The 22,092-nt window shown below is 39.2% G+C and overlaps 1 long non-coding RNA gene across 1 annotated transcript; it reads right to left on the reverse strand.

The window, feature by feature from the left end:
• Nucleotides 1-3,046: 3,046 nt before the first annotated feature.
• Nucleotides 3,047-20,861, reverse strand: LOC132541829 (uncharacterized). Its single transcript, XR_009552915.1, has 3 exons — nt 20,584-20,861; nt 17,523-17,552; nt 3,047-3,653 (listed from the first exon to the last, which is right to left on the reverse strand). It is a non-coding gene; the product is annotated as an uncharacterized LOC132541829 (long non-coding RNA).
• Between the last annotated feature and the right edge of the window lie 1,231 nt (nt 20,862-22,092).

Here is a 22,092-nt window from a genome sequence, read left to right on the forward strand (position 1 = left end):
AATAATTTGGATCAACCTGCATATCAGATTTCAGGCTCAGAGAAAAATAAATAAATAAAAACTAGTATAGCTACAGGCCCTTTGAAATATAACTAAAATACGCCTGCTAGCTAGCTACAAAATGGAGGACCCCCCCCCCCCAACACTTCATCTGCACTTTTCTAGCCTTTAGGTCCATGATTGTTCAACAATTTGTTTGGCTTTGTATGTTAACTTTCTTTTCAGCCACCAGGTTCCAGATGCTAACATGATGCCAACCAGACTTCCCTGAACAGATGACCCCACCAATGTGTCCTAGAGCTCTGCTTCCCCAGAGCTCCACCCTACTAGGGAAAGAGAGAGGCAGGCTGGAAGTATGGATCGACCAGTGAATGCCCATGTTCAGTGGCAATTACAGAAGCCAGACCTTCCACTTTCTACATCCCACAATGACCCTGAGTCCATGTTCCCAGAGGGTTAAAAATAGGAAAGCTATCAGGGGAGGGGATGGGATACGGAGATCTGGTGGTGGGAATTGTGTGGAGCTGTACCCCTCTCATCCTATGGTTTTGTTAATGTCTCCTTTTTTAAATAAATAAATAAATAAATAAAATTTTAATGTCCTCTGGAGTATAGGTGACAACAGTGTTTTAGAACTAACTCCATATAGTAGTTTTACAACACTATGAATGTACTGAATTGAATGCATTTAAAGATGACTAATTTTATGCTATGTGAATTTCCTCATTTCTTTCCTTGGGAAAAAAGAGAATTCTTTTGGCTGCAAATAACAGGAAATATCAAGCCAATAACTTTAAAAATACAGATTTATTTGTCTTATACACAGGAATCTCAGATGTTGACAGTTCAGAGTTAGACGATAGCACTGTCTAGAATTCAGAACTTGTCTATTTCTCCCTCCATCACCCTCAGCATGAAGCACTGAATGACAACAAAATGGCTGCTTCTCCTCCAGTCCTCAAACATTTATATCAAATGGGGAGAATATGAAAGGCAAAAGCAAAATAGGGAGAAGGCAAAATAACATGAATTAAGAAGGTAGGTTGTTTTTTTTTTTTTTTTTTTGGTTTTTATTTTTAATTAGTCTTACTGACTAGAGCTGTGCTGGAAAGCCACCTCTGGTTGCAAGGGAAATAAAAAAGGAGCATGTTTTTTAACTGGACCCATTGTTTAAACAAAATTGAGGTTCTGGACACAAAGAATAAAAGAGAATAGATATTGAATGGACAACCAGTATTACCTTCCATGTGCCCAGCTCAGTGTAAGATTTCATAGATGCCAAAAGAGGTAGAAGGGACAGGTTTTAATACTGAAACTCTGGAAACAAAACATATAGTCTTCCTTGTCATTACTTCCTAGAGCCCACTGGCTTTTTTAAGTGTGAGTTTAAATGGGTTTATTTTTAGCTTTAAATTGCAGGCTGATTGAACAGAGGGAAAAAATGTAAAGAGAGACGAATAATCCTCTTATATCAATTATCTGCTTTTTCTCTTTTTTCTCTCTCTAGTTTTCATTTTAATGTAGCTGACCTGCAAATGAAATAGCTCCCTAACCTAGAAAAATCTAGGATACAAGTTTACCAGATTCTAATAAACTTCCTTCAGATTCCCCCCTCAGGATACCTATTTGTAAATGACCTTATTTTTTAATTCAGATACCTACCTGGAACTCCCATGTTTGGCCAGTAAGTCAGCATACTAAAAAGAACTTCCCACTCAAGCTACAATGAAAACATGAGAAATGGATTTTAATAAAGAGTGTTTGAAAATAGGGTCTGAATATGAGTGGAGAAGGGACTTGGTTTATAACCAGGTATTGAAAGGACATCAGAGAATTCATGTGATTCCCAGTAATTATTTTTATCATGTAAGCTGTATCTGTTGATTCACATTATAAATGATACCTGCTGCATGATTGTCATTTACATAATGTGTGAATTATTAATATATACAATATGAAACCAAACTTCATCTCTAACAGAAATATGTTAATGTTTCTCATGAATATGGTTTATTTTTGAAAGTCCAATAATAAAGAAAAGCTAAAATTTTCCCACTCATCGTCCTAACCCACTGGAAAAACTGTGTAGGACATCCATCTTGGGGTTATTATTCTGTTTTATGCAAGTTATCACATATTTTAAAAGAAAAAATGGGGAGTTGGGCGGTAGCACAATGGGTTAAGTGCAAGTGGTACAAAGTGCAAGGACTGATGTAAGGATCCTGGTTCAAGCCCCCAGCTCCCCACCTGCAGGGGAGTTGCTTCACAAGCAGTGAAGTAGGTCTGCAGGTTTCTATCTTTCTCTCCCCCTCTCTGTCTTCCCCTCCTCTCTCCATTTCTCTCTGTCCTATCCGACAATGATGACATCAATACCAACAATAAAACAACCAGGGCAACAAAAGGGAATAAATAAATAAATAATTTTTTAAAAAAGCAAAAATATAATTGCTTAATAAGAGTGGGGAACATTTATACTCTAGTCTTCATGTTTCCCCAAAGAGAGATTACATTTATAGTACCACCCCACAATGAACAGGTTAATTGACAGGTAACAGTCATTGGTCCCTTTGTTCAAGCAGGTAAGCTACTAAAAAGCTAGTGGCAGCTTACTCCCTTTCTTCTCTGTCTCAAGATTATAAATCTTAGACAAAGCAATCTCTGGAATTTTTTCTGGGTGGGCTGTATACAGGGGGATGCACTTATAAACTCCATCCCCCAAAAAAAAACAAAACAAAACACTGTATCACTAATCAAACTGATGTTATTCATTCCGTATGTCTGACTTTCCAAAATGCCTGTTCACTTCCCTGGATATATTCCTAGAAGTTAAACTGCTGGGTCAGTATTTAAGCATATTAAATTGCGGTATTTATTGCCACATTTCCTTCCAGTGGAACTTCAACTACCTACTTTCCAGTATTGAACATTTTAAAATAGTTTCCATCTGTCAAAAATAATATTTTGTCATATTTACAATTTTGTTATTACTGAAACTACATAATTCTTCATACACTTATTATATTCTTCTATGCATGCTTGAGGAAATTAGATTTTTTTAATTTATTTTTATATTACGGAATTACATGTTGACAGGGGTTTGAATCCATACCATTCCCACCACCACAGTTCTGAATTTTCAGTCTCCCCACTGCAATCCACCACAGTTCCCCTAAGGTTGTACACATGGGCCAACCATCTTCTCTGCAACTACCTGTCCACATTTATACATAGTTGCCCCTTCTTTTTCTGATTCGATCTTTTTCTAATTCAATCCTCTATTCCCCTCTAAGCCACTCATAACATCATAACCACTTCCATATGTCCCTCTCCTTTCCCTTTTCTCTCTCTGGGTGCTGATGGAGCTGGAGTTCAGAGCCCTCTTATCTTCCTCCTATCACTGCTCCCCCGCTAGGAGGATCAAGGTTGTTTATGGAGAGCAGAAGGTAGGAGTTCTGGCTTCTGTAATTACTACTCTGCTGAGCATGGGTATTGACAGGTTAATCCATAACCCCAGCCTGTTTCTATCTTTCCATAGTGAACCAAATCTCTGGAGATACGGGGGTCCAGGACACATTGGTGAGGCCGTCTGTCCAGAGAAGTCAGGATGGAGTCATGGTAACATCTGTTACTTGGTGTCTGGAAGGTGTCATGACCTAAGTTGAGACAAAAACGGTTAGTGAACAGGAACCAAAAAGTAGGATCAGAACAGATGAGATTTGGGATTTTAGGGTAGAAGAAAGCTAGGAAAACCATTTTAGGCATGTTCCTGGGGGCACACAACTATGGTAGTTTGCTTGAGTCTGGTAGCTAGTCTGAGGCTGGATAAGAACATTATCTGAGAGAATGGTGTCACAGTAGAGAAAAGGGCTAGAAAGTTGAATTAGGGCAGAGAGTAGCTCCCATTCTTGCAAAAAAAAAAAAATTATTTGGCTAAAATGAACTATTTACTTCCATCCACCTGCTCCAGGGCCCCTATATATATTTATATTTAACACCAGAGTTTGTGTAACCTCTAAGTCCCTATTGGTCTGAGCATATAGCTCATAGTCATATCTGAGGAGTATTGCAGGCTGCATTTATTTGAGGACCAGTCTTTTTCGAGTGGCAGGGCAGGATACCTCCAGCCTCCCTTCAGAGACTGGGGTTCTCCCTACCGTCATTGCTTTATGGTAAAGCCAAGGTGAAATCAGATTGTATCATTAAAGCCAATGCCCTAATACAAATTGTGCAGTGTCAAATTACGTAAAGAATGCCTCAGCCTCTTCCCCTACCCTTTCTCAGATGTACCCATCCTGAAGTCAGGAAACAAAGCTGCAAGCAACAAAAACTGTATGTGGCTGTTTTGAATAGAGAAGTTGAACAACATGGTCTAGGCATCTTCCTAAAGGACAGAGAAACAGTCATGGTGACAGTTCATCCAGAAAGAATGCATACAGTGAAACTAAAGAACTATACCAGGGAGACATCCCAGCCAATTCTAGACCCCACAATCACATCACCTAGTTATGCTCCTAACACCTCTGCAGCTGCTGACTTCAGCACCTGGATGAAGTCTCATTCCGTTCACCAGCATGGATCACCCACATTACCAGCTTCACCTGCACTTCCAGGACTCTGCACTTCTCAGGGCTGGGTTGGGAGTCTAGCTTTGGCTATACCTGAGTTGCCTGAGAGGCCAGGAAAGTGAGTCTTCTGTAGCAGATGACAGGAGCTTAGAGTACAGAAAATCTCTCATGCCTGAGAAGAATGTGAAAATGATTTGAGCGCACACACACACACACACACACACACACACACACACACACACACAGCCTCTACTACAATTTTTAAAATGCCAAGTCAGAAGAAGGTTCCATCTGTTCCATTCAAGTCAGGCAATGTAGAACCCTACTCAACCCCCACCTCTATCATACATAAATACACACTGAGACCGCCTTCTGGAACGTTCTCTTTCTTCCACCTGTTAAAACCAAAACCATGCTGGTTCCCACACATCATTCAAAATTACACTTAAAATATATTGTAGAAACCAAAGTTCTCAACTGTTTCTCATTTAAAAAAAAAAAAAGGCCTGTCTTCTGCTTTTTTATTCTTGCTACATCAAGGAGTACAGCCCATTCTAACAGGGAGGACAAATTTGCACATATTTATTGAAAAATAAATATTCTGGGCCAGAAAAATTGTTCACTTGGATATTGTGCTGCTTTACCATGTGCATGACCCAGGTTCAGGCCCAGCCCCCAAAGATCATGACCCCTACCTTCTGGGTGCCTTTTTTATTTTTCTGAACCAGAGCACTGCTCAACTCTGTTTATGGTGGTGCTGGAGACTGAACAAGAGACCTGAGGCATGAAAAGTCTTTTTACGTAACTATTATGCTATCTCCCCAGTTCCCCTCTGAGTGCTTGCAATAATTTTTTTTCTGCATCATATTTTAAAAGTTTTTATTTATTTATTTCACTTTTTTTTTGCCTCCAAGGTTATTGCTGGGGCTCAGCGCCTGCACCACGAATCCACTGCTCCTGGAGGCCATTTTTTTCCCCTTTTGTTGCCCTTGTTGTTGTAGCCTTGTTGTGTTTATTATTGTTGTTGTTGATGTCGTTCATTGTTGAATAGGACAGAGAGATAAATCGAGAGAGGAGGGGAAGACAGAGAGGGGGAGAGAGAGATAGGCACCTGCAGACCTGCTTCACTGCCTGTGAAGCTACTCCCCTGCAGGTGGGGTGCTGGGGGCTTGAACCGGGATCCTTATGCTGGTCTTTGCGATTTGTGCCACGTGCGCTTAACCTGCTGCGCTACCGCCCAACCCCATATTTTTTTCACTTTTTAAATATTACTATATTGTATAACAAAGACTGAAGTATAAATAAAATACAATGGGCATAATTTAATATTTTTTAAAAGTTTAATAGTTTTAGCCCAAGCAGGGGTGCAGCAATAATGAACTTACAACAAGTATGGCATCCTGAGTTCACCCTGAGTTGGGTGCTGCTTCCCACCTCATCCTGTTTCTCTCATAAAATAAATCTTGAAGGGGAGGACAGAAAGAGAGAAGGGGGGGAGAAGGAGAGGGAGAGGGAGAGAGGAAGGTGACTGGTCCTACAAAAGATGTTGCTTAATCAATGAACAAAAGATTTTTTTTTACCTAGAATTCTTCCAATCATCCCTTACTGCCAATCCTGCACTGAGTCCTGTGGAGAAGTCTCCCAGTGGTGTTGACTGATATCTTGACAAGTGTGGAAGGATGTGAATGTGTTTTGATAGGCTGATTTAACTTGTTTAACTTTCTCTTTCCAACTCTGGTTGCTGCTTTCCAGAAATGGTGATCAGTCAGTTGTTTATCTCAAATACTCAGCCAGAGGAAGGAGAATGAAATTTCATCGTGTCAGTGGTTGGTTAGTGATTTTAACAGGACATCACACTTTCTGTAGAGAACTGTGACTCCTGTCAACTGAGTTAATCATTTTGATGGTCCAAGACCTAGGACAATTGGACCCACTGCTATAAAACACTTAAAAGAAGTATGTCAACATTAGGCAATCTCAAACTGCCTTGGAGAGGTTGAATTTGTGAGGTTTTGAAGCATTTCATGTTTTCTAAACAGTTTCTTGGACATGTATCCATTTTTGTGTTATAAATAATAACTCATCCTGTTCTGTCTACCCCAGGTATCTTTCTCCATGCCTTCATCATCACTGGTGGATCATTGCATATCACTGCTCACTTGTCAAAAACCAAAAAAAGATGCCACTCCACTTCAGTTTTCCCTGCTCTTCCATGACTGAGTGACATCCCACTATTCACTTTCTCTCATTCTCTCTCTCCAATCTCGCCCCTACTCTTCCTCCCCTATCTTTCTTTTCCCTTTAACCAACCCCTTTCCCCCTGCAATAACAGAAAGTGCAAGGACCAGCTTAGGATTCCCCTGGCTCCCTACCTGCAGGGGAGTCGCTTCACAAGTGGTGAATCAGGTCTGCAGGTGTCTATATTCCTCTCCCGCTCTCTGTCTTCTCCTCCCCTCTCAATTTCTGTCTGTCCTATACAACAACAACAGCTGTAACAACAACAATAACAGTAACAACCACAACAAGAGCAACAAAATGGGAAAAATAGCCTCCAGGAGCAGTGGATTTGTAGTGCTGGCACCAAGCCCCAGCGATAACCCTGGAGGCAAAAAAAAAAAAAAAAAAGAAGAAAGAAATTTAATTTTTTTTTATTTATAAAATGTAAACAATGACAAGACCACAGATTAAGAGAGGTACAATTCTCACCACCAGAACTCTGTATCCCATCCCATCCTCTGATAGCTTTCTTAGTCTCTCTGAGAGTATGGACCCAAGGTCATTATGGGATGCAGAAGGTGGAAGGTCTGGCTTCTGTAATTGCTTCCATGCTGAACATGGGCATTGACAGGTCGATCCATACTCCCAGCCTGTCTCTCTCTTTCCCTAGTGGGGCACCTAACAGAACCACAGCCTATTGTTGGCATCACCTTTTCTAGTCAATAATGTGTCTCTTCTTGGCAATCTCCCATTTCAGTATGGGTAGATCTGTCCCCTCTTTGTAACTATTGTAGAGTATTCTTCAGTCTGTAAAAATGGGCTTTCATTTGTTTCACTTATGTTTATATAACCAGAAAATGAAGTGGAACCCAATATTTAAAATCTTTCAAACACCCCTGCAGAAGATGTCTTTGGTTCTATGTCTTTGATGTCCATATAGTTTTTTTTTAACTTTTCCTATAGCCTAAACACTCCCTGAGATTTTTTCAGATCCACTTACATATCTGCATTATGTCAATATCATGTTTAAAAGTACAGTCTTAAATTATAACCATTGTTTTGATATAATACAATGAAATGTCTTAAATTGGGGGAAAAATCCTACTGATTAAATTTTCTGTCTGAAAATCTGGGGGAAAGTTGTTACTTCTTTTTAGTTGTGGTATACATCAGTGTGGTCCCAATATCAACAGCATTTCACAAAACACAGATTCTGAAGCAAAAGAGACAGTAGAGAGAGAATCTTAAAGAGTCAGAATAAAAATAATAATAAAGAGCTGTGATTATCATAGACCTAAGACAGTATGAACCAAATGGACAGAAATCCTGAAAATCAAATTTAAAACACAACCAGGAAATTAGCTTAGATAACAAAATTACTCTGGAAACACAGACAGAATCACCCACACAGACCACACTACATCTCCTTGTCTTCTCACAACAGATCTAAACAGACAATATTGGTATTTACATTAAATTTTCTTTGTACAGTAACATATAGTGAGAGAAACAATAGTCAAAAGACCTATGGGGCTACAATAATTTAAACTTATGTCTTTTGCTTCTACTGTAGCATAATACCACTGGGATTTTAAACATATTGAAAGATACAGGATCATATTATACTTCTTAAAGTGGAATTTCACACATATATGCTGAAAACAAAGCAGTGTCTTGGAGAAAATTTCATAACATGCTCAACAAGAATTGTATCAGAATTCATAGTCCTCTCATCATTTTTTATTATTTTTTGAGAAAACCTTAGATATACAACTAAATATCGCCCTCTAGTGGCATATAGTGCATACACAAACTACTCGGGAAATAACCTATTTCCAGAAAATGTTCAATCTCAGATCTGCTACGGATAAAACAAACTGTTAGAAAACATTGCTTCAAATCACAGCGTTCTTTGTCAAAATCAATGAATCCTTTAATATTTCTTCAACTAAATTAAATGCAGTTGGCTCGTCTTTATCAGTTTCTTCTCAAAGCACATAAAGACTCAAAACTACAATCAGCTTTTCCATGTAGAGCAACCTCCTTTGTCTAGAAATCTTTGAACACAACATGATTTCAAATGAGTATTCAATGGGGCACGATTGCCCACCCACCCCCATTTCTCTTCTTTGGGCAGATTTACAAATCTGCTCTTGCCTTCTTGGGACCTCATACTGACAATGATGACAACTAAATTCAACTCCCTTGAGTCAGAATGGAAGGTGCGGTGAAAGGCGACGCCAGCATATTTCAGAAAAGTACCTGAGATTAGCAATCTTCACTCATTAACATATTTCGTCTCTCTTTATACACCACATACCACAAAAAGCATACCACACAAGTGAAGAGGAAACTATTTTAAATCCTATTACACTGAGAAAGCATAACATATGACCAAAAAAGATTTAAAAAGGAGTTTCTCAATAAAACATGAATTTTTTTTTAGTATTTATTTATTTTCCCTTTTGTTGCCCTTGTTGTTTTTTTATTATTGTTGTAGTTATATTGTTGTTGCTACTGATGTCGTTGTTGTTAGGACAGAGAGAAATGGAGAGGGAAGGGGAAGACAGAGGAGGAAGAGAAAGATAGACGCCTGCAGACCTGCTTCACTGCCTGTGAAGCTACTCCCCTGCAGGTGGGGAGCCGGGGGCTCGAACTCAGATCCTTATGCGAACCTTGCGCTTCGCACCACTTGCGCTTAACCCGCTGCACTACCGCCCGACTCCCGAAAAATGATTTTTTAAATAAGGAAGCATTTACAATTTATTTTACTCAGTATCTTACCTTTATAATTTTACCAACCTAACAACCCCACCTGTCCTATTATTTAATGTTTGTCTTCATATCTATTTATTAGTTATTTAAATAAAGAAAAATAAAGATGAGAGTGGGTGGTGGAGCATCCGGTTGAGCACATATGTCACAATGTGGAAGGACCTAGGTTCAAGCCCCAGGCCCCACCTACAGAAAGAAAGCTTCGCTTGTGGTGAAGCAATGTCTCTCTGTCTCTCTCCTCTCTATCTCCCCCTTCCTCTCAATTTCTAGCTGTCTCTATCCAGTAAATAAATGAAGACAATAAAAAATTAAAAGAAAAGAAAAACAAAGATCACACGCCATACAGAAAAACTAGCCATTAAAAAATAAAGTTGGGGTAGGGGAAAATAGCATAATGGTTATGCAAACAGACTCTCAGCAAACTCTCCAAAGTCCCAGGATCAATCCCCCCATGACCATAAATCAGAGCAGAGCAATGCTCTGGTGTTTCTCTCTCTCTCTGTCTCTGCATCTCTCTCAAAAAAGATTTAAAAACTAAAAGAAAATAGGGAGTCGGGCGGTAGCGCAGTGGGTTAAGCGCAAAGCGCAAGGACCTGCGTAAGGATCCTGGTTTGAGGCACCGGCTCCCCACCTGCAGGGGAGTCGCTTCACAGGCGGTGAAGCAGGTCTGCAGGTGTCTATTTTCCTCTCCCCCCTGTCTTCCCTTCCTCTCTCCATTTCTCTCTGTCCTGTCTAACAACTACAACAACAATTAAAAAGGGCAACAAAAGGGAATATAAATGTAAAAAATAAATAAATAAAAAGAGGCTTTAAAATAATAATAAAATTTAAAAAAAAGAAAAGAAAATGAAGTTGGAGGCAACAGGATATTTCATCTGGAGAGTGCTTGCTTTGCCAAGCATGTGACCCAGCTTGGGCAGGGATGACTATTCTGTTCTCAGAAAAATAAATAAATAAAAAGACTTTCAGGTAAAGAAAGTAAGCAGAGACTGAAAGGGATACTACATAATGGGCAAAGGTTTAATTCAACAAGACATAACCATTATAAATATATATGTGCCCCAAACTCAGATGCACCCAAATATATTAACAAATACTTACTGAACTTAAGATAGACATTGACAGCAACACAACAAAGATAGGAGATATTAATGCACCGTTCACAGCAAGAGACAGATCATCTGAACAATAAAAGCAATAGGGAAATAGTGATCTTAAATAAAACCATGGATGAAATGGGCCTAGCATATACAGATACAGATACAAATACATATACATATATATGTAGCACTTTCCATCCCATGGAACATGGTACACATGGCACATTCAAAGGGATTGGCCATATGCTAGGCCAAAAAGACAGCCTACATTTATATGTAAATATTAAAGTCATAAAATGCATCTTCTCAGACTATGATGGTATGAAGCTAGAAATCAACCACAAAACGAAAAGAAACTGCCCCAAAGTCTGGAGACAAAACAACATGCTTCTGAACAATGCATAGGTCACTGAAGAGATTGAAAAGGAAATTAAGAATTACCTCGGGGCCGGGTGGTAGCGCAGCAGGTTAAGCACACATGGCGCAAAGTACAAGGATCGGTGTAAGGACCCCAATTCAAGCCCCTGGCTCCCCACCTGCAAGGGAGTCGCTTCAAGGGAGTCGCTTCATTGGGCATTGAAGCAGGTCTGTAGATGTCTTATCTTTCTCTACCCCCTCTGTCTTCCCTTCCTCTCTCCATTTCTCTCTGTCCTATCCAACAACAACAACAGCAATAATATTAACAAAAACAACGATAGACAACAAGGGCAACAAGGGTAAAAAATGGCCTCCAGGAGCAGCAGATTCGTAGTGCAGGCACCGAGCCCCAGCAATAACCCTGGAGAAAAAAAAAAAAAAAGAATTACTTCGATACCAATCAAAATTAAGAAATCAACTATCAGACCTTATGGGATGCAACAAAAGCAGTCCTAAGAGGGAAGTTCATAGCAATATTAATAAGGAAGAGAACTTGCTAATAAACAATCTAGCAACCTAACTGAACCAACTAGAAACAGAGCAACGTAGAGACCCAATAATCAGCAGGAGACAGGAAATTATTAAAGTCAGAGCAGACTTCAATGAAATAGAAAACAAAAAGACCAATAGGAAGATTAATGAAATCAAGTGCTGTTCCTTTGAAAAGATAAATAAAATAGATAAATCACTAGCTACGCTCACCAACAGAAAAAGAGAGGAAGCAATTACAGAAGCCAGACCTTCCACCCTATGCAAGCCACAACGACCCTGGATCCATACTCCCAGAGAGATAGAGAATGGGAAGGCTATCAGGAGAGGGGATGGGATATGGAGATCGGGTTATGGGAATTTTGCGGAATTGTACCCCTCTTATTCTATGGTTTTGTTAATGTCTCCTTTCTTAAATAAAAATAAATAAATAAATAAATAAATAAAAAGAGAGAAATCTAAGGTAAAATCACTCAGAAATGAGAGAGGAGATATTATAACAGACAAGGCAAAGATACAAAGGATCCTGTAAGCTATTCTGGACATCTATATGGAAATAAATTTGACAACTTAGAAGAAATGGACACAACTAACTTGATTATAATAATTAACTAGAGCTACTTTAAAGTACAAGGAACCCTTCCGATTTTCTTTAAGATCCTTATTTCTTCTGGTTCTGGAATCCCTAGGACTATGCCCATATTTCTTGATGTTTCTTCCCTCTGATCCCTTGCCATCATACTGCCTGTTTCAACCTCAACTAAATCAATGCTACCATTGCTGCCATGCTGCTTTGCTGTTACTGACTTATTACTGCAGATTGTCACCAGAGACATTAAGACTGAGATGTCAACCTCCCAACTCCTCTAATCTGGTGAGATCTTTCCTAACACAAGAGACTATCTAGTTCCATTCCAAATGGCACATTATGTAACAAAGTTACAGATACTAGATACAGGCTAAGGCACAGGGTACAAGCGCACATAGATCCATAAGCAAGGGGCAATTATATAACTCAAAGTAAAAGTGCTTAATTGCCTTCCACGATTAGACTTAGACCTAATAAACCTGGGATCCTAGTAAAAGGGCCTAAAAATGGCATAATAAATTTTCTAACCAATTAGACTTAGACCTAATAAGTTTGGCAGTTTAGTAGAAAGGCTTAAAGAAGGCAGATCTCATAAACCTAATACTAATTTGGATACAACAAATGACAACACTTTAACAACTGGGAAAAAGTCTAGGCTTGTCAGATAAAGAACGGGCAGCAAAAAACTGGATAAGGGCAAGAGACTGGTTCACTTAATAATGGCCTTTTTGGTCAGTACCAGACCACCTCATCCTCTGGGGCCCTAGTTATGGAATCTTTGTATCCCCACAGAGATATAATGGGTTTGGACCTCTAATAGATCCCTCTCTTAACCATCACTGATCGCTTCCATCAGGAACGTCATAATAAGCCCCTTCGTGGGCCACTCCAGGAACTTGTCCTCCCTATAAAGCAGGAATGGTATGAACTGCCCCATTCTCCGAAGGGAGGCTGAGTCATCCTACCATGCCACTCATGGAATGTTGGCCCGGAAAGGAGTGCATCCTACAATGTTCCCAGCTGTGACAATGATCTCAGACGGACAGGGACTCAGAGGTTATACAGGTTCCTGTGTTAAGTGTGAATATATATGATCCTTGGATCAGGTTGATAGGGTAAACAGTTAATATCACTCATAGATTTTCTTCAAGATAGGAGCTACTTTATGCCCTAATCCAACTTTCTAGCTATATTCTAAACTCTGACACCATCTTCCTAGACAATATTTTTGTCCACATCCACGTTAACTATCAAACTCAAGCAAAAACTACAAAAGTCATAGACCCCTAGGAACATAACTAAAATAGATTTCCTCACTTTTTTATACCCTAAGATCCCTGCTCTCATTGACTCTATTCCTACTTTTTTATTCCTATTCATTAATCATTTTGTCTTGATTTATATCTTACCACTTTTCAGTCAGTAAGTTGCAGGTGCCATTAAGATTCAATCCTAATTGACTTTCAATCCTAATTGACTTTCAATCCTAATTGAATCAATCCTAATTGACTTTCCTGAGGAGACCATCTCACCAATGTGTCCCTAACCTCAAGTCTCCAGAGCCCTATCTCACAAGGGAAAGATAGAAACAGACTGGGAGGAGGGGCTAGGTGGTGGCACCTGGTTAAGCACACATGTTACCATGTGCAAGGGTTTGAGCCCCTGGTCACCACCTGCAGGGGGGAAGCAGGGCTGCAGGTATCTCTCTGTGTCTCTTCCTCTTAATACCCCCTTCCCTTTGATTTCTGGCTGTCTCTATCAAATAAATAAAGATAACTTTAAAAAAAATAGGGAGGAGATGAAGAAAGAAAGAGAGAGAGAGAGGGAGTCAGGCGGTAGAGCAGCGGGTTAAGCCCATGAGGCACCAAGCACAAGGACCAGCATAAGGATCCCAGTTTGAGCCCCCGGCTCCCCACCTGCAGGGGAGTCACTTCACAAGTGGTGAAGCAGGTCTGCAGGTGTCTTTCTCTCCCCCTCTCTGTCTTCCCCTCCTCTCTCCATTTCTCTCTGTCCTATCCAACAATGATGACATCAATAATAACAACAATAATAACTACAATAATAAAAGAACAAGGGCAACAAAAAAGGAATAAATAAATATTCTAAAAAATTTTAAAAAGAAATAGAGATAGAAAGAAAAAGAGAAAGAGAGAAAGAAAGAAAAAGAAAGAAAGAAATGTAGTAGTGTTGGGGATACATATGGTCCTGCCAAAGCCCATGTCCTGCAAAGAAGCAATTACAGAAGCCAGACCTTCCACCTTCTGCACCCAATAGAGAATTTTGGTCGATATTCCCAGTGGAGGAGAAATGATAGTGGGAAGATGACCAGAGGGCCCTGAACTCCAACTTCATCAGGACTCAGAAGAGGAAAAAGGAAGGCCATTCAGGAGTAGTAATAGTAATAGTAATAGTAATAGGTGAGATACTACTTCACACCTGTGAAAATATCATACATCAGAAAGGACAGAAACAACAAGCACTGGTAAGAATGCAGGAGACAAGGAAACCTTTACACGGCTGGTAGAGAAGCGAATTGGTTCAGTCTCTGTGAAAAAATAGTCTGGCCATGTCTCAGAACATTAGAAATAGTGACTTTAAGTTATGATTGTACCAGGCAACAAGAGTGTGACCAACTGTTCTGGTTTGCCCAGAACTGACAGAATTTCTAGGATTGGGGATTGAAATGAAAATTCCTGGGCAAACCAGTATCAGGATCAGTAAGTCATTCTAGTTAGCTACCACCTGTCTTTTGTAGGTGGGATACACAGTTCTAAGCATAGATATGCCCCAGTCTCTCATATATAACAAATGGGCACAAACCCTAAATATCACTTCAGTCATAAAGCATTTGATATCTGTACATACTCAAACAGCAATAGTTATATGTCCATTTTACCATGTATGAAGGAAATTTGACCACTGACATTCATGTCAAAAAGTTGCTAAAAGTGGTATTTCTTGGGGGTCAGGCGGTAGCACAGCGGGTTAAGTGTACATGGCACAAAGCACAAGGACCAGCGGAAGGCTACCAGTTCGAGCCCCCCAGCTCCCTACCTACAGGGGAGTCACTTCACAGGCGGTGAAGCAGGTCTGCAGGTGTCTGTCTTTCTCTCCCCCTCTCTGTCTTCCCCTCCTCTCTACATTTCTTTCCCTCCTGTACAACAACAATATCAATAACAACAATAATAATAACTACAACAACAATGAAAAACAAGGGCAACAAAAAGGAAAATAAATAAATATAAAATATATATATGTATATATAGTGGCATTTCTATTTTAATGAGCTTAACAAAAAATAAATAATAGTGTACATCTTATATATCCATGTCAAAAAAGTCTTGATAAAGTTTGGGGAAACTGGACTATCTGGGCAATACTGGAAATCAGATATTTATAGTTTTTTTTCTTTTAATTGTCTCCAGCAGATCACCATACTGGGATGACTTTTTCAGGTAGAGACAGAGAGGCCCAGAGAGAGACAGAGAGAGAACAGACACTAAAATTTCCCCCATGCAATAGGGACCAGGCTGAAGCCTAGGTTGTGCACATGTCAAAACACTGTATTATCCAAGAGAACTATTCTGTAGGCCTCTATTTAAAGTATTTTAGGTAAATTAAATCTGATAATTTATATATTTAGTAATGAAGCAGCTATTCCTCTTAACCTATTAAAGAATTTCTATTTGTCAGGATCATAAATGAATCCAGCAGTCTCTATCACAGTGGCACATAGCAAGCAACACATCTCAGTCACTCTATTTAGGGATTCTTGACTATATGGAAACAGAAAGTTGAAACTGCTATTGCTTCAACTTGATGCTGATTGCTAGACAATCCCCTTGTTTATCGGAAAAGTAAATACCAAGCAGCACATGCCCTCATGCCAAGCACTCTACCTGGTCTCTTATCAAACAGTAGGAAATGAAGCACAACTCCTGCCCCCTCTTTGGGGAGGTTGCCATCCAGGAAGCAAGAAGTACATTAATTGAATAATTGCACAAATAGGTATGCAATTATTATAATTGAGATTTTAAAATATTTGGCACGCTATGTTCAGATCGCAAAGAAAATTTAACTTTAGACTTTACAACTTATCAAATTCTGCTCTCAGATACCTGGATCAAAAGAGTGAAGGGGAAATAAAAGTCTTGTCAATTAGGAACTCTCAGACTCTTCCAGTTTAAATATACCCTCTAGGTGCCTGGGAAGTGGCACAGTATTTAGAGTGAATGCTTTGCATGTCTGAGGTCCCAAGTTCAATCCCTGGTACTACTTGCAATGAAAGAGAGGTACTCTGCTCACTTGTTCTCTCTTTCCCTCTCCCTTTCCCTCCCCCTCTCCCTCTCAACAAAAAATAATAAACTACACAGGCAGGGGTAGATAGCATAATGGTTATGCAAACAGACTCCCATGCCTGAGGCATGTGTCCCAGGTTCAATCCCCTACACTACCATAAACCAGAGCTGAGCAGTGCTCTTGTAAAATTAATAATAATAATAATAATAACAATAATAAACTGCAATACATAATGCCAGCCTGTTTCTACCTTTCCCTAGTGAGGCAGGGCTCTTGAGAGGTGAGGTTCTGGGACATGTTGGTGAGGTCATCTGCCCAGGGAAGTCATGATGGAATCATAGTAGCATCAGTAACTTAGTGGATGAAAGGCAATAATATATAAATCAGGACAAAACATTTAATAAACAGGAATCAAAGAGTAGGAGTAAGGCCAATGAGAATAAGATTCTACGACTGGAAGAAGCTAGAATGTCTACTTTATGTCTCTAGGAGCCCAGGTCTTTAGTAATATTTGCTTGAACTTGATAGCTAACATGAAGGTTGACTAGAAATGTTATCTGAGAAGATGGTGTCAGAGGAGAATAGAATAGAATAATAGAACCTACAGTAGAAGAATAGAACCTGTAATCCAGGTTAGGGCAGAGAGTGACTCCTAATTTTGAAAAAAAAAAAAGAGAGAGAGAGAGAGAAATTCACTTTAAATCCACTTTAACCTTTCTTTCTTACTCCTAGGAGTTGCTCTTATCCTTCTCTGCTCCTCATTTCTGACCCAGCATCATGGCCCTTGATCTGACTTATGTACTTCCACTGGAATCACAAAAATAAGATAACACCTCATATGCTACAGGGTGACTAATTTAAATTCTGTCGGTCACACAAAATAGAGTTTATTTTCTTTTATATATTCATTGGTCTTTCTTTCTTTCTTTCTTTCTTTCTTTTAAATAACTAACCTATTCTTACTCTGGAGCTTGTCTGTTCAATACAGTAACCATGAATCAGATCTGACTATTTCCCTTTAAGTTATCATTAGTGTCTAGGAAGGTGAAGTGATAGAACACATGCCTTAACCTGCTTGAAGAGCTGGCTTTACCCTCAGCACTGCATAAAATAAAAAATAATAAACATTGTATGTGGTAAGCTGCTGCTCTTGTTCCTCACATTTGAAAAAAATGTAACTCAGTAAATTATAAATACAGTTTCTCCGTCACACTAACTCAATAGCCCACATGGCTATTAACTGCTATATTGTGTAAATTGTATAAATATAAACCATGTCCATCGTCAAAGCAAGTGAAACTGGATAGCAAGGTCAGGAGTGGATGAGATTACTGACGACACAGTCAGATGATCATGTCTTTTAAGACAGAAAAGGAAAATTGCTGATTATGTGGCTAGAATTGTAATCAAGTGAGACAATTTAAAAGGCCCTCTCCTCAGCCTAAAGGTCTGGAAACTGGTCTTTCCAGTCCCACCTACATACCTGGAAAAACAATAGGTCATTCACATTAAAGGAGCCTGCCTAACAACACCCCTGGGAACTGGCCATTTCCAGTTCCAACCTCCACACCTGAAAACAATGAAAAAATATTTGCGGGAGTCAGGGCAGTAGCGCAGAGGGCTAAGCGCAGGTGGCTCAAAGCGCAAGGACAAAGCGAAAGGACCAGAGTAAGGATCCCCGTTGGAGACCCTGGCTCCCCACCTGCAGGGGAATCGCTTCACAGTCAGTTAAGCAGGTCTGCAGGTGTCTGCCTTTCTCTCCCCCTCTCTGTCTTCCCCTCCTCTCTCCGTTTCTCTCTGTCCTATCCAACAAGGAAGGACATCAACAACAGCAATAATAGCCACAAGGAGGCTACAACAACAAGGGCAACAAAAGGGGGAAAAAATGGCCTCCAGGAGCAGTGGATTCATGGTGCAGGCGCTGAGCCCCAGCAATAACCCTGGAGGCAAAATAAAATTATATATATATATATATATATATATATTTGCATAGGAACATGGAATGGACTTGCCTGAATACGCTAAGCTGTTAAAATACCTGAAGACTTAAAAGGGGGTGAAAAAAGGGATGCTGGGGGACGTATATTTGGGATAGGATATCCCTGCCTCCACACTGCAGTATCTGTTGTTTTCATTTTTTTTTCTTTTTAATATTTCCAACTAGATAGAGACAGAGAGAAATTTGAAAGGGAGGAGGAGATAGAGAAGGAGAAAGAATGCTTGAATCCAGGTCCTTGTGCATTGTAATATATACACTCTACCAGATGCACTACTGCCTGACCCTATATTTCCTTTTTTTAAAAGATCAACAAGTTATTTTTTTATTTTTTTATTTATTCACTTTTTGGATAGGGGATGAGATAAACTGAGAGGGAAGGGGAAGAGAGAGACCTGCTGCACCGTTTAACTGTTCAGGAAGTCTTCTTTTTTTAATTTCTTTATTTGAGGACTAATGGTTTACAGTCAACAGTAAAATACAATAGTTTGTACATGTGTAACATTTCCCAGTTTTCCACATTAACAATTCAACCTCCACTAGGTCTTCCTCTGCCATCATGTTCCAGGACCTGAACCCTCCCCAACCCCTACCCCAGAATCTTTTCCTTTTTGGTGCAATACACCAACTGCAGTCCAAATTCTTGGCGTTTTCCCTTCTGATATTGTTTTTCAACTTCTGTCTATGAGTGAGATCATCCCTTTCATGAAGCCTTCTCCTGGCAGTTGGGGACTGGGGACTTGAAACAGGTTCCCTGCACATTGTAACATGTACACACTACCAGGCACCCCACTGCCTGGCCCCTTATATTTTCTACTTTTAGTAAAGCTTTTTCTTTTCTAGCACATAAGAGGTCATGGGACAGGGCAGGCAAACCTAGAGATATCAATGTTCTTACTATATTTCATATATCAGGTATGGTGATTTAGCTCATGCTTTAATAAAGAGGTTGTTTGGATGACACAAATTATATAGAAATACACTATTGGGTTCTCATAAAAGTCATGGCAAATGTTTGTACAGAAAAACATAGAAGAATGTGTCATGACTCTTCCAACAGCTCATTATTTTCCCCCCAACCATACCCATTGTTCAAAGAAAAGTTCCACTAAGTATATGTTAAAACCTCCTTCCCTTTCTGTTAATTTTGTAAATGACATCTAGCAAGTGGAAAATACATTCTAGTCACTACACAGTTATTTGCAAATATTATGTTCATGGAAGAAAACTGTACAGTATTAATTTTTAAGTCGATCAGTAAGCATCACCCAATGTAAAAACCATAGCTCTCTCTATAATGTGTGAACTTGAGCCAGCAGCGTTGGATGTACAGAGCAAAATCTTCACAAAGACCATTATTCTAGGTAAGATTTGTTGTCTATATGTTAGTAAATCTTCTATCTGGCTGGCCCTTAGGATTACTCTTCTGTCTGAATTTTGGTTTTGTTTTCTCTTGTCCCTCCCTCATGGAATTGAACCTAGAAATAGCATCACTCTTGAACTCGTTAGTTTGATAAACTGGCTTAAGTGTACAGCGACAATGGGCACCTCCAGCACAGAGGCATTTATGGGTCTCCCTGGATTTCTGAAAAACACCAGAAAGTGTTTAGATACTGAATCACAGCCAAGTAGTCTGAATCTTTAATTTTTCTTTCTACAAGGATGTCAGCATTAAAATATAAAGCATGCTTTTCCCACTTGGTTTCTATTACTTGTAAAGTATTCAAAAGATTCTAAGCTAAAATTACCTCTATTCCAGGCAAAATATCAAGCAAAAATTCCAAGGGGTATTAACAAGCCCTCTGCTGGCCTTCTTTTATATTCTTACCCAACAACCTAATAAAAATGACTAAACCCTAAACTTGAGCTACAGTCTTCTAAATCTACCCTATTTATCTAAATCATATGTATCCCTATAGCATTCTCATCTGTGGTTTCTTAGATAATGCATGTTAAAATAAATTCCAAAAGATAACTAGTTCATTTTCTGATGCAACACAAAATAGAGCCTAAAATACATGTATTACTGGTTTCACCTGTCCCTGGATTATAACAACCCCACAATTTCATTTCTACTAGGAGAAATACTTTATTTTAAAAAACTAGAAAATAGGTTTGTTTTTTTTTAAGACATACCTTGTAGAGGAAGGACATTCCAAACTAAATCTGCCTCTCCCCATCCAGCTGTGTCCTTTTTTTGTCCCCTTGTAAAGGTTTCCTGGTCTCTGCTTCTTGTCATGCAAGTCTATTCCAAGTTCTATGTATATTACTTCATTATCTTCAGGTGCAGAGGTTGGCGTGTTGGCGCTCCAACTGGGAGGACCTTTTAATTCTTTTTTTACAAGTGTCTACTTCCACACCCAGCAGGTCCTTTTAATTCTTTCTTGCAAGTGTCCATGGGGGTGGATGGGGTAAGGTGGGAGAGGAGGTAGTGTTGTTGGCTGAGCTTCTCTCAAGTGAATCACTTGTAGTTTTTCCAAGTATACAGTCAGAGTTGAGAGCATCACTTCCCAGGCCTTGCAGGTTGGCTCATCTCATGAAAATCACCTTTCATTGGTTTTTCAAGTGTGGAGGTTGAAAATGCTAGTATCCAAGTCTGCAGGCTGGCTTGCTCGATTATAACACATCCATCACCCAAATAACCAGGCTATTATGAGTAGGTATTTAAGATAAATGATTTGCTTGAAAAAGTGGTTTAGGTTACAGTTAAAAAATTAAAGTTTACAGCAAAGGCAGGAAGAAAAAGATATCATCAGTGATTGTAAATCAGAATTTAAAGTTGAAGTTTGGGTGGAGTGACTTCTTTTGTTTGGCTAGTTTTTGTTAATTAAGCACATTTATTATTTATGCTGAAACACCTCAGACAGCCACTGGAGGAAAAAGAAAGATCACAATTATATTGTCTCCAACCTTAACTTTAGCTATTTTTTTTTTACTAGCTGCAACTGTTTTTAAACAAATCAGCACGATCACCAAACATTGAGTTATTTATCTACATATAATGGAGGCAAAAAAAAAAATGTGGATACAGTGTTGAATTCACCAAATTATAATACTAACAAATTGGAGAAAACTGTCCATCAGCAAAGAATTGGTGATAAATTTTTATTAAAGTCATGTACCAAAATATAGAAGACTTTGTAGCAATTTTGAAAAATTGGTAGGTCTACATATATTGTGTGAAAGTTGATCCATGACTTAAAGGTGCACAAGCAGCAATTTGCCTTCAGTAAGAATAACATGTGACTTATAAATAAGATTCATAGATATATTTGAACTGTGTTTGCGTTTTATAAAAAGGCTATGCCATTTTCACTGCATTATACCATTACATTAATTTTAAATTCTTATTTAAATGGTTCAGAGGATACCAATCTGTTAATGGCTGTTGTACTAAGGAATGTGAAAGGAAAACATTCATTCTTTATCTTTGTCTATATTACTGTTTTTAAACTAAACACCCTGGGGCCAGCAAATTAACTCACTCAGATAGTGTGCTGCTGCGACTTTGCCAGTGTGCAACCCAGGTCCAAGCCTGGCCCCCACAACATTGAAGAAAGCTCTCATTCTCTTTCTTCTCTTGTCTTCTTTTGTCTTCTCTTCTCTTCTCTTCTCTTTCCTTCTCTTCTCTTCTCTTCTCTTCTC

The sequence above is a fragment of the Erinaceus europaeus genome, chromosome 1, assembly GCF_950295315.1.
Source record: "Erinaceus europaeus chromosome 1, mEriEur2.1, whole genome shotgun sequence".
Taxonomy (NCBI): domain Eukaryota; kingdom Metazoa; phylum Chordata; class Mammalia; order Eulipotyphla; family Erinaceidae; genus Erinaceus; species Erinaceus europaeus.